Source organism: Amblyomma americanum, chromosome 1 (genome assembly GCF_052857255.1).
Source record: "Amblyomma americanum isolate KBUSLIRL-KWMA chromosome 1, ASM5285725v1, whole genome shotgun sequence".
NCBI classification, from domain to species: domain Eukaryota; kingdom Metazoa; phylum Arthropoda; class Arachnida; order Ixodida; family Ixodidae; genus Amblyomma; species Amblyomma americanum.
The window spans coordinates 269745925-269758042 of NC_135497.1; the positions used below are offsets into that span (position 1 = coordinate 269745925).

A 12118-nucleotide genomic window follows, 5' to 3' on the forward strand; every position below is an offset into this window, starting at 1 on the left:
AAAAATATAGCGAAGACCACGCAAAGCATAATGCGGTGTGAATGACACACTCCACTATTATTTCAAAAAATGGTTCCACTCTGCTATCATATGCAGAAAAAAAAGCATCTGTTAGTATGTAGTAAAGGGTTAATGAGGTATTGTGATAGCACCAAGTGTGGTGTGCTAAAAATAGTGATAATTAGGGTGCAGGATCAATTGCTAGTCCCTCGTTAAGAACCGAGAAAAGAAATTCAAAGTGGAGTTTTCTTGCCACTTCTAGTGGTTTAATTCTATTACCTTCCATCAGTTCAGTCGGGAAAACAGATGAGTATTCAGAATAAATAAAAATTACTGCCTTCCTCTGGATTCATTCAAGATGGTTATTAATTTTAGTGCAAGGATCCCCGGCTACACATGCATAGCCGAGCTTCAGTTTGAATAGTGACAGGTAAGCTAACGGTCTAATGATATTCAGTGCTTTTCAAGCCTGAGAAGGCAAAGTTTATGTAAAGTGGATGAACACATGTTTTTGATAAGGTGACCAGCTTAGACCCTCAAACCCAAAAGAGGGCTGTGCACCGGGCTTTGGAAGTCTCAACATGCCACTTCAAGGATCCTCAAGGTCAAGGAGAAGAAGGAGAAGAAAAGAAGACAATACCCCTCTAAGATAAAATTTTATCATCATCATTTCAATATGAAGTTTCCATGATAATTTGTAGGGGCGTGTGAATATTCAAAATTCTATGTTTGATATTCGATTTGCCCAAATATTCGCCAGCAATTGTATACCGTGCCGACTTTCATAAATTCGACCATGGCAAAGCTACAATATCTGAGAAAATTATCTGACAAGCGAGTTTAAAGTTCCAGGAAAGCCGCTAGGCTTGAACTCGTGCGAAATTTCGCAAGTGGGCTTTCCCATATGTCACACGCACTGCGAACAAGATGGCCGATGACCCGCTTCGAACAATCGCAATGCGAAAGCACACTTTTTTTTATTCATCCATAATGTGTTACACTTAATGCCCAAACCCATGGCAATCATGCTGTCACCTTCATAACTCTATGAGTGTGATATCTGGCATCTCATTTTGGTCAGCAATGATATGCGGGAAAGCCTGCTTGTAGAATTTTGCGTGAGGCTCCCAAAGGGGCGAGTCGAGATGTCGCAAAAGGGCAAGCGACCCTGTAAAAATCCCGCCTGTTGCATGGTGCATTGTAGCCCACGCATCTCTTAAGCGAATGTAACGGTTGACGTAACAACGCTCGGAGGGCCCCTATCGCTGGGCTAAAAAATAGCCTGACCGTGTAGCTTCAGTTTCAGAGCTACGCCGCTCACCTGTGGCGACTGCACCTGTTGGCCCGCGCATTCGCCAGTAGCCCAATCCTAGCTCCGCACCGCTTTTGGATGCTGATTGCCATATCACTGTTCTTTTATTGCGAAGCAATACTACTTTAGGTCGCACTTCAGCCCGTTCCGTGGCGAGGCAGTGGTAGGCACCATTGACCTTTAGCGTGACCTCGCTGCGTGACGTCACACCAGCTGTGTAAAAACGGGGCCCCATCTCACGCCGTCGCGAGGCGAGGCGGTAGCCATCAACGGCGGCCTAACTCCCGCTCCTCTCACCAGGGGCGCTACGGTCGGTGTGACATCACACCAGCTGTGTAAAAACGGGGCCCCATCTCACGCCGTCGCGAGGCGAGGCGGTAGCCACCAATGGCGGCCTAACTCCCGCTCCTCTCACCAGGGGCGCTACGGTCGGTGTGACGTCACACCAGCTGTGTAAAAACGGGGCCCCATCTCACGCCGTCGCGAGGCGAGGCGGTAGCCACCAACGGCGGCCTAACTCCCGCTCCTCTCACCAGGGGTGCTACGGTCAGAGTGACGTCACACCAGCTGTATAAAACAGCTCCGCTCCTCTCGCCAAGGCAGTCATACAGCCAGATGTTACGATGGTGCCTACGAACAAGGCAGCTCGGCAGAATGCAAAGAGGAAGCATCAGCGGGCTACGGAGATGGAAGAAGAACGAGAAGAACGACTTTCTAAGCGGCAACCCCGGGGCAACCAGCGACAAGCCGGATACGCAGATGCACAAGTGGGGCAAACTTAAGATGACCGACGAACGATGGGGGTGTTATGCAGACAACTTGGCCATCTACAACGTGGCCGAAACATACAAGCTACCGCTAATGCATCGTGAAGACGACGAGGAGACGTACAACAAACATTTTGGACGGGGACAATAACCCCAACATCTATTGCTTCGCAATCACCAGGCTTAACCAAGCTAAGCCACGGCCGTTTTTTTTTTTTTTTCCTTTTTAGAAGCAGTGACGCCATTCCGACGTCTATGTGCGTTCCCCCCTAGCTTGCATTAACGTTCTTCCAGCGTGCCAAAACTGGGCGCTCGTCACGGGCTTACAGGTGTTGCGCGATGTAGCCGTGTCATAAGGCTTTACCGCATTATCAGCAGTGTTTTTTTGGGAGGGGGGGGGGGGGGGGCGGCATTTTATAAATCGACCTTCAGATAACATGAGCATCTCTTCCAGTCCCTTGACCTCCGAATTATTGAGGTTTTACTAGCCATCATGTTATTTTTTGTTGCCAGTCTTGTCATTTTATGGATTTTTTTTTTGCATGACCTCATTACAGTTTGGATACTGTTATGCTCTCTAATCAAGTAGTATACATTTCTGAGCACATCATGTTTTTTTATATGGTACTGAGGCAGTCTAGTTTTGTTTATTTTAGTTGCAAAGACCATAGACTATTTTGAAAAAAAATAAGGGCAACGACGTTTGCTTGCTCATAGTTTTCTGAAATTTTTTTTTGTACTGAACAGATATTCGATATTCGATTCAATATACGAAGCCATTTTTTCTTCATATTCGTACTAGATTCGTATTCGGAAATTTCAATATTTGCCCACCCCTATAAAATATCTTTTATGTCGTTATGGTTATTTCAAAGCCCTCTGTAGTTTCATTGTATTATTAAAGACATCTTAATGTTGTGTATATATGCAGTGAAAAATAGATTAACTTGGCTTTGGCCCCGTGACTCAGGGCCTCTTTTCTGACTGATCCAAGGAGTCCTGTCGTTCGTTCGACGTGGACGGCACAGGGCTGCCTTGGGTCATGGCCACCACCTCCGCAGAGGCACTGGACGATAGTGCAGAAGGCACGCGGACTTTCAGTTAGACCCCGACTAGTGGGAAGAAGTCTTGAGGCTAGCCAACCCTGAGGATTGCGTAGCCTGTTTTGGGGGCAGCAGACCAGCGTTAGCTACTCCACCCGGAGCAACTGAGATAGAAGGCTTTTAGGAGGCGCAACTCTATGCCCCTGCGGCTAGTGCAGGCGACCAGAAAACGTCACAGTGGAGGAGAGGAAGGGAGGTCAGTTTCCGTGGCACGCGGTAGATGGTGCTTCTGCGTGGTGCCCGCCTGAGCAGCACAAGGCACTGCGGTGCGCGGTGCATGGCACGGTTTCGGGACGGCGGCGAATGAAAAGAAAGCAGCGCGAGAATACATTTGCGCGGTGTTACTGGGAACCCCTTTGTTTGTGGTCTGGGGCTGCTGATGGGGTATCAAGAATGTTACCATTCCAGCTGGCTTGCATGGGGAACGACGGCTAGGTGTGGACAGGCTCATACTTTTTTTTTTCAGAAAACATTGAACCGCTCCCTGTTCATCCCCTGTGGCCAAAGGGACCTTGAGGCGGGCTTCCAAACGCTGTACTTTCCCTGTAAGGCGGGTCGAATACCACGAGGGACGAGCCCAGCTAATTCCTTATCTCCCTTACCTCTTTAGCTGCACGAGCGCCGCAATGCTGTCATCGCAAATTGGGCTCTGCACATACCGATATGGCTTCATGTCACCGAGCGGCCTCTTTCATCTTGTCGTGGAGAGGTTCATTGTAGCTAGTCATACCTGAGACGTTAAGCTCTTCAGTTTGGGTATTCGGGTCAAAATGGGCTCAAAATACGCCTCTCCTGTCTGGAACCCGCATAAACAACGCGAAATTAACCAACTCGGGGCAGTCCAGAAAAAAGCCATTCGCTTTATATACCACAGGTTTGATACGGATTTCTCGCCTTCCACAGCACTTTCATCACTGGGCCTGCAACTGCTCTCAGCTCGACGAAGGGCTGAGTCTTAAAAATTTCTGCATTGTATTGTTAACTCTTCATGCCGGACCTCTTCAAATGATTATCTAATCCCAACTATACCATCTAAAACTAGAAGTCACCACAGCCTAAATGTCACTCCTTATTTTGCCCGTACGAACATTTTTAAGTACAGTTTCTTTCCGCGTGTAATCGAATGCTGGAATTCTTTACCTGGTTGTACACGCTCTCTTCCCTTAAAACTGTTTTTAGAGGCTATTGAATAGTATTGCCTTTTCTTGGATATGTTTTTTTTTCTCTACTCACATTGTCTCTGCTATTCGCCATTGTTGTGCTCCTTGTTTCTCTATGTTGTTTTGTTTACACGCACCCCTGCAATAGCCCAATAGGGCTGCAGTATGTACAAATAAATAAATAAATAAAAACACAATGCGTCGCTCCCCCGCTCAAACTGTCTTGAGAACGGCGAGAAAGACGGCCCCGCTTGTGCGCGATGACGGCTCAAAAACACCCTCCCCTCCCTGCAGAGGAGCTTTGACAAATCTTTTAGCAGCGTTGGAAACAAACTGGCGAAAGACAAGAAATAAAAAAAAAAGCAATACTCTGTAACACGTAAGACCCTCAAAACAGCAGGTGAGGTAGTGTTCTCTAGTCTGCAGAAGCTGTGTGGCTGGCGTGGTAGAGTGCTCGCACCCGAGACCTGGTTTATCTCTATCGACCCGATCCATCTTACTGCCTCGCTATAGCATACGATAGGACGTAAGTACGATTGGACGTAACAGAGGATACAAGTCCTGCAAAGAAAGTGTCATCTTCTTCAAGGCTCCCATTAACCAGCAGTGATTAGAGCCATGGGCTAGGGCAATTCCAAGAAAGGATCGGGAGCTGAAACCCACCAACTACGTCTGCGGGAAGCACTTCACAAGTGATATGATCAAGCGTAGCAAGTACTATGCAGAGCTTCGAGATGTAGTCATCCTAGACTAGCCAAAGGAACCGGTACTACATCCTGAAGCAGTTCGTGCATTTTTCCTGGACGTCCTCCCTACCTGTCATCTGCAAGGAAAAAAAAAAAGGAAGCCACCGAAAGTCCGACAAGGTACCGAGAGCCCCAGGAAAGAAGAAGCGGCTGAAAAAGGAGGTGTAGTATGATCAGCTTGGGAATACTGCCAATGCTTTCAACTTCGACGATTCAGAGACAGAGCATCAGGTATCGTCTTCTGTGCACGGTCCTTCCGAGCATGCGGCAATTCTTCTGTCTCAGCATGCAAATCCTGAATCTTCAGCAAATGAGAGTGCCAATCAAAGAAGTCAACCAAACACCCAAAGTACTGTGGTCCCAAGCCAAGCATGCAACGCTTTAGTTCCGGCTCTCACGGACGTGCAATTTGAGACAGAAGCCCAAACATGCAGTTCATCAACAGCAACATGGTCGGTAAGCAAACTTGTGAAAAATACACAAATTACATTGCCCGGCCCAAATGGTTTAGGTTTATGTGGGTTTAACGTCCCAAAGCGACTCAGGCTATAAGGGACGCCATAGTGAATGGCTCCGGAAATTTCGACCACCTGGGGTTCTTTAACGTGCACTGAGATCGCACAGTACACGGGCCTCTAGAATTTCGCCTCCATCGAAATTCGACCGCCGCGGCCGGGATCGAACCTGTGTCTTTCGGGTCAGCAGCTGAGCGCCATAACCACATAGCCACCACGGCGGCCGCCCGGTCCAAATGGTATCGCCACGATATCAGCATAGAAGGCATTGAAAGTGTTTGTTTTGACCAAATGAAGAAGATGCCAACAACACCGATCTTCGCGAACAAAAGCTTCAACCGGTTGCGTGTCCAGTAGGCGTGAAGGTGAGCCACTGTGTCCTTGAGCGCGAAGTGAGCTGCATGGTTATCCCAGTTGACGCCAGAATTGAGAATGCCGGTGGCGCAGGTGAACTAGACGTCGCAAGCATGGTGGAAACATTTAACCAAAAACGGGTATATCGAGGTGGCCCTGCGAAGCAAAATTTTCCTGGAATTCTACTGGAATGCACATCTGTAGACCAGACTGGATTGTGGAGGCAGAACAGGTGCCCCCTTCTCAGTGATGCGGAAGCACAGTGTTGATCATGCTAGACGTTATCAAACTCGCTACGCATCTACAAGGCGCAAAAAGAAAAGCGAGTGCAACAGTCACGCATAAACTTTTCTGCTGAGTCCGTTGAAAAAAGAGAAATTAGAGAGACTACGTACACAATGCACTGCCTGCTACCGCTCGAAAATGAGGCTGCAAAAAAGGAAGGAAGCACTAGAGACTGAACTACTTAAGTGCAAGAAGCACGTCAAAACATTAACTGAAAATGAAATTGGAGACCTTGCACAGAAGGCGAACCTTACTGAAGCGCATAGCGTGCTCCTGACGGAGTGTGTAGGAGTCGCAAAGGCTGCGTCAAAGCATGGTAGGCGCTGTAGTGACAACTGGCTACTACTGTGCCTTCTACATATCCATACACTATCGGGCTACAGATTTCTTCAGGAGAACAACATAGTGCCTTTGCCCAGCGTTAGAACCATAAGAAAATATAATGCCATGGTAGGAATGAAGTGCAGATTCGATTGTAATTTTTTTGAGACACTCAAGAAAAAAATGGGAGCAAAGTCAGAATTTCAGAGACATGGAATGCTCCTCTTTGATGAAATACAGGTCAGAGAAAGAAAATTTATCAATTCCACAACGCTGACGGACGTACACTGGCCTCGTTGACCATGGAGAAGGTTGCGGAGAGAGCTCCGCGCTGGCGAATCATGGGCTTGTTTTCATGTTTTGTCTGTTTAGGAAAAACTATGCACAGCCAGTGGACGTGTTTGCCCCAAAAGGAGCCACAAATAGCACAGTTCTGATTCAGCTGGTTATCCAAGACATTATAATGCTGGAAGAGGCTGGTGCCATTGTTGATGGCATTGTATGCGACGGAGCGAGCACCAGTAGGAAAATGTGGACCCAGCTAGATGTAAACGGAAAACTTGAGGCTTCCAAGCACTTCTTTGAGCATCCTTTAGATGAGCAGAGGAAAGTCTACGTGTTTTCTGACGTACCACACTTTTTCAAGTGTGTCAGAAACAGTCTCCTGACAGTCAGTGGAGAGTGGGTATACTGGGCCTATTACACGGCTGTATACAAGGAAGACAGCAAGAATGCTGGTGGTCTCAGAGGTGTGCCCTAAGATAACAAACCATCATATATACCCATCACACATGGATTTGATGCGTGTAAAACTTGGAATGCAAGTCTTCAGCCGATCTATGGCCTCAGCAATCAAATATTACAGCGAAATGATAGTGCTGAATGCCGTTAAAGCTAATGGGACTATCGCCTTCACAGAGAAAATGAACGACTTGTTCAATGCCATGAATAAGCAGCATCCAGATGAAGAAGTGCGCAGTGGAAGTCGCAACCTCTCTCTGATTAAGGAAAGCCTGCAATGGCTGAACGCATGGGAAAGTGACCTCCAAAGTGGACTGATAACAAAAGATATGTTCCTCACTAAGTCAACCGCTGAAGGCCTGCGAGTTACGATGTTGTCAACATTGGACCTCACACAATATTTGCTCAGTGAATGCAGGTTCAGATATGTCATCACTGCGGAATTCAATCAAGATCCACTCGAACGATTCTTCGGGATAACTCATCCAGCTGCAGGTGAGAACGCTCATCCTAATATGCCTACATTTTTGCAACTCTACCGGATGCTAAGCTTGTACAGCTTCATGAAACCACCCAAGTTCGGGAACTGCGAAGCCCAAGAAGAAGGACCATTACTGCAATTTTCTGCTTTCCAGGAAATTGTTAAGAGCGATTCGGAACAATCACCACTTGATGAGCTAAAAGAGAAGTTGGACGGCATCCCTGAAACTGAAGAATGGGAGTGCGACGAGGTGCTGCGCAGTGACAATGATGCGGAAATTGTGAACACGGTTTTGTATTATGTGAAAGGGTTCCCAACTAGGAAACTACCAAAAATGTTTCCCTGCTCAAAATATAGAGCATCTCTTTCTGTTGCAGTGCCAACAATGAAAGAAGCCTCTTTGACACTCTGCAAAACGAGGGGTGGACTCATGCACCTGAACAAAAAACAGTTTAACCTGCTTCGCTGTGCAGAAGACTTTTTTTTCGAAGAATATGGATGACTGCGATGTGTTTTGGCGCACCATCAACCATGTTCTGGACACTTTTCATGTAACGTTCCCTTGCCATGAACATAAAAATGACGCTATTGTGAAGATTTGGCACTACTACGTCACAATGCGTATGAGGCAACATTGCATTGGGGAAACACGAGACACTGAGAAAACGACAAAAGATAAGAAAATGTCAAGACTTTGTAAGGACCGAGACCGTGTGAAACACCCCAAGCATTTGTGCGAGTTGTGCAACACAATGACTTCAAAAAGCTCCCAGTACCAGACGTCTGCGCACCACCAAAGTGCAGCATAGACATGGTGACTGCAGTGTTAACTATTTGTGAAAGACATGTGGAAAGTGGCATAGGAAAAGAACTTTGATAGAAATGATTGTCACTGTATTAACTGACACTCTCAATGTATGTATGTGAACAGATTTGTATATACAGGTAACGCTTTCCACAAACATTTCGTGTGGTGCATCTCCCTCGGAGGCAATGTGAATAAATGCGATGATATTGTTCATTTGTCCTATCCTGTACATAGATTTCACAATTTGGAGCTCACTGAATTAAAGCAACAAATCAAATAGGATGAAGCCATAAGAAGTTATAAAGCGCAATGATGGATTACTTGCAGCTTGCAATTGATTTTGAGAACAGCCTGGCACTGAATTTTATTTGATTGATTTGATCCGGCTGAAGAGGACGCGTGAATCAGCAGGCTATGATGTACGTGTTGCCTTAATTATGAACACTATGTAGTCCCTACGTCCCTCAAGGTAAGTGCGCAAAGCTAAAATCATTCACGTGCTCAATGTGCCTCCAACAAATTAGCTTCACGACCGTCAAGTAAAAGGGCACACATCCTGTGGCATTGTCCACCAGCAGCAGGCCCATCAACAGTTTGAATTCGAACGTAGATTGCCTCCCGTACTATGAACCCACGTTTTACCACATGGTAGCTCAGAGGAGCATGATAATTGCGGAGAAAATGATGGTCGCGCAAATGCTCTCCCGCGGAAGCACAGAAATGGGCGCGGCAGCGTGAACGCGCATCATCCTTGGGAACCTGACAAGGGCGGCATCCGGCGGAGGTCGAAGGAAGCAGACAGCGCCTGTGACTCTTCTCGGTCGCAGGAGAGGAGAGTTTCGCCTTAACTGCTTCTATCTCAGTGGCCCGGAGGCACGGATGGCCCTGCCACAGGCTCACTGCGTGTGGCTTGGACAGGCGCTGTAGCCTGGAGTGGTGTGCCACACCCACGCACCACGCCGGCGAAGTTGGATTTTGCAGTGAAGAATGTGTCTGTGAGAGCAAATCGCCTTTTCGCTTCTTTAAATGAGATGTTTTTCGTTGTCTTTAGAGTGATTATTTCTTTTTCATTCTTCTAGGACGGGCAAGCCCTGGAGTATGCAGCATGGTCTCCTTTGCAGTTTGCATAGCGTAGGGCAGCGTCACCCTCTGGCAACTGAAGCATCTCCGAGAGTTAGGTATGCATGGTCTTACATTTGCTTTCAAATATCCCGCTACGACTGTGTCGGGCAATGTGCTGGTGTTGAACGTGAGGATAAGGTGTTTTGTGTCCATCTCCTCATTATCCTTTCGGATCTTGATCCAGTGAACATCTATGACAATTTAGTCATTGAGCCCTTCAAGCACTTCTTTTTCTGTGATTTGGACAAAACAAATTTCACAGATTACACCTCGGACAGTGTTCAGAGATCGGTGCGATGTGATGGAGACGAGAACATCCACTATGGACACAATGTTTGCGAGTTTGGAATGCTGCACATTGTCACGCAGTTCGAGCAATAAGTCACCACTGGTCATTCTTGATACCTTGTAGCCAAGGCCCAAGGTGTCGCAAGCACTTTGACACTATGAACAGGGACACAATTCCTGCTTGTTTTTCTTCTACTTCGCTTTGTATGACAAGGAATTTAGGGGATGTTACCTTTCTTTTCTGAAAGAAGTCAGCTGCTTCTTACCACCCCCTTTTCAGAGAGCGATCATATTTGGAAAGGGAGGAAGCCATAAAAAAAATAAGTTTTTTGTTTTGGTCACGGTGCCAGCCGCCCACTATGGAGCCCAAGTAGGGGATGGGACAGGAACATGAAAGCGAGTCCTGCCCACGCCAGCTGTACAAAAACTATAATCACATATAAGATAATTCAGGCTATTTACTCCACGCCAGGTTGACCCTAGCTGCCAGGAAAGTTGTGAGATAGAAGATAGGAAAGTGAAAGATGGAAAGGACAGGAGAACGTGACTACTGATTTCCCCCTTTGGGTCAGGCCGAAGGTGCCGTCTACAGGAAGCAGGGACCAAAGTTGTGTGTTGCCTCCGCCGAGGGGCCTTAAAGGTACAAACACTCAGCATTGGCTCAACCACCAGGATCCCATTTTCCCCGGACATGGTGGTGCCACACACGGCTAAGTGTGGGTGCTTGGGGTCCGTGGTATTGCACTGTACACACAAACATCTGCTTTAATAGATGCCCCCTGTGGGGAAGTTTCCATGATAAATTATTAGAGAGTGCCATGCCTAAACATTTGTAGCTAGTGACTTTTGTTGAAGGTGATGAGCCTAACTGATATCTCTAAAGAAGTGCACTTGATTTACAAGTAATATGAATGAAGTTAGTTTTGAGATGTGCCTGAAGATAGAGAAAATGAAGCCAGTGAGCGGAGACAAAAATGTGCACACAGAGTGGACGGGCGACAGAGCAAGGAGGAAGAAAACAATCGAATGAAGTTCAGAGTTAGTGCGATGTTTGAGCTGAGTTGACGTGACAGTTACTACCACAGAGATCGAGGCCAAATGACTGAGACATAATACATGCGAAGGCCGGTTACTCCTGCAGATGAGGTTGCGTGTGTGGCATGATGGACCGCTGCTGACAGTTCGGGATTCGATGCAGAGACATGGACAATGAATGAACCTCGCATTGCACGGAATGGGCGCTTCGGACTACCTCAGCATAAGTGAATACATGCAACCTATCACGAGAGAACTTTGCTATGCGACATTGTACAAGTGTATAACGTGCAGCCTAGGTCTTTTCTGTGAACTTTAAATGTCTTACATCCTCCGTTGTTTTCTACATAAATTGTCCTGCCTGTGATATCGCCTGTAATTCCACTCTCACCACAGTCAGTGGGGACCCACCCACCAGCTTGAGGACAGTAATGTCAGTTTTTTCAGTCAAGAGCTGCCCGCCCAGTTTCTGCACCTTCTAGTATGTTATTCAATGACATCTCTTCAGTGATCAGCTGAAATACTGCATCTACACGTGTAATTTGTGCATTTTTTTCTTCTTTAAATTAAGGCTTCAAAAAGGGAGTGTGCAAATTACACGACAATTTAATGAACACACCCTAAAAAAATTCTACATAGGTCATAGCACGCAATATATATACCGTATTTAATCACATAATGCTCGCACCCGCGTAATGCTCTCAACACCCCCCCCCCCCCCCCCCCCCCCCATTGGCTATAGAAAGTTGTAAAAAAAATTTTTCCCCGCATAATCACCGCACCCCCAAAATTACTGCCACGAGTAGTCTGCTTGTTGTAGCGAGCGCCATCTATTGACCACCTATTGAGGCGGTGGTACTGTGCTACCATCCTCGTACCGCGGAGGGGGAAGGTGACACCACCACCGCCACCGCGCACCACCGCTACGTCATTTTGCGAAGGTGTCTCCAGCTCTCCAGTGTCTCGTAGGCCTCGTTTGCCTTGTATGCGTGTGGCACCGTGCCAACTGTGCTCTTTGTGCCGCTTCAACATGGGGCGCTACGCAAGCTACACAGCTGCTTTTAAGCTAAAAGCTATTTA

At 47.0% G+C, this 12118-nt stretch overlaps 1 protein-coding gene across 4 annotated transcripts in view; it reads right to left on the reverse strand.

Moving 5' to 3' along the window:
* LOC144115064 (uncharacterized) overlaps nt 1–12118 on the reverse strand; it is a 159817-nt gene that overhangs the window by 43825 nt on the left and 103874 nt on the right. The window lies entirely within an intron of this gene.